The sequence below is a fragment of the Apaloderma vittatum genome, unplaced genomic scaffold, assembly GCF_000703405.1.
Source record: "Apaloderma vittatum isolate BGI_N311 unplaced genomic scaffold, ASM70340v1 scaffold39810, whole genome shotgun sequence".
NCBI lineage: Eukaryota > Metazoa > Chordata > Aves > Trogoniformes > Trogonidae > Apaloderma > Apaloderma vittatum.
Window position 1 is genome coordinate 31,481 of NW_009693706.1, and position 822 is coordinate 32,302.

Here is an 822-nt window from a genome sequence, read left to right on the forward strand (position 1 = left end):
TCCCTTCTTTCCTTCCCTTTTCCTTTCCTTTCCCTTCCCTCCCCTTCCCTTCCCTTCCCTTCCCTTCCCTTCCCTTCCCTCACTTCCTTGCTCCCTTCCTCCCTCCCCCCTTCCTTCCTCCCTCCTGCCTTCCTTCCTGCCTTCCCTCCTCCCCTTCCTCCCTGCCTTCCTTCCCTTCCTGAGTTCCTTCCTCTCTCCCTTCCTTCCCTCCCTTCCTTCCCACCCTTCCTTCCTTCCCTTCCTTTTTCTCTCTCTAGGCTAAGAAAAATCTTCTGGGTCTTCTGTTTTCAGGACAGTTTCTGATGGTGATAAAATAGTAGTGTTTGTACCTATTATTCAGCTTCACACTGTAACTGACTAGGTACAATACCAGTAGTCATCTTGCCTCTTGTTCAGGGCATGTACGTAGCTAAATTCACAGACAATGAAAATAAGCAGAACTACCCTAGTAAAAACTCACCAGAGGAGGGGGCCGGTTAGCTCAGTGGTTTGAGTGCGGTGCTGGCAACAAGGACCAACACCGAGGTCGCGGGTTCGATTCCCGCTCGGTCCCCATGTGTTGCCAGGTCTAGTCGAGAGGTGGCGTCCCTGCCCAAAACAGGGAGGTTGGACTACATGATCTCTAAGGTCCCTTCCAGCCTATGCAGTACTATGATTCTAATAATGTTGTCTCACCTTCTGTTAGGTGAGGTTCTAACTGAGGACTCTGTCCCAGAGCTTTCAGCCAAGAGCATTACAGGCACTGTGATGCAAGAGTTTCTCAGAAAGCAAACTTCTGCAACGTTCAGCTTTCATTTCACTTCCAGATGTAATACAAAGTTT

The 822-nt window shown here is 49.6% G+C and overlaps 1 non-coding gene across 1 annotated transcript; it reads left to right on the top strand.

Moving 5' to 3' along the window:
- The first annotated feature begins 469 nt into the window (after positions 1-469).
- On the top strand, positions 470-553 carry TRNAA-GGC. The gene is given in 2 exon segments: positions 470-507; positions 518-553. It is a non-coding gene; the product is annotated as a tRNA-Ala (tRNA).
- The last annotated feature ends 269 nt before the right edge of the window (positions 554-822 follow it).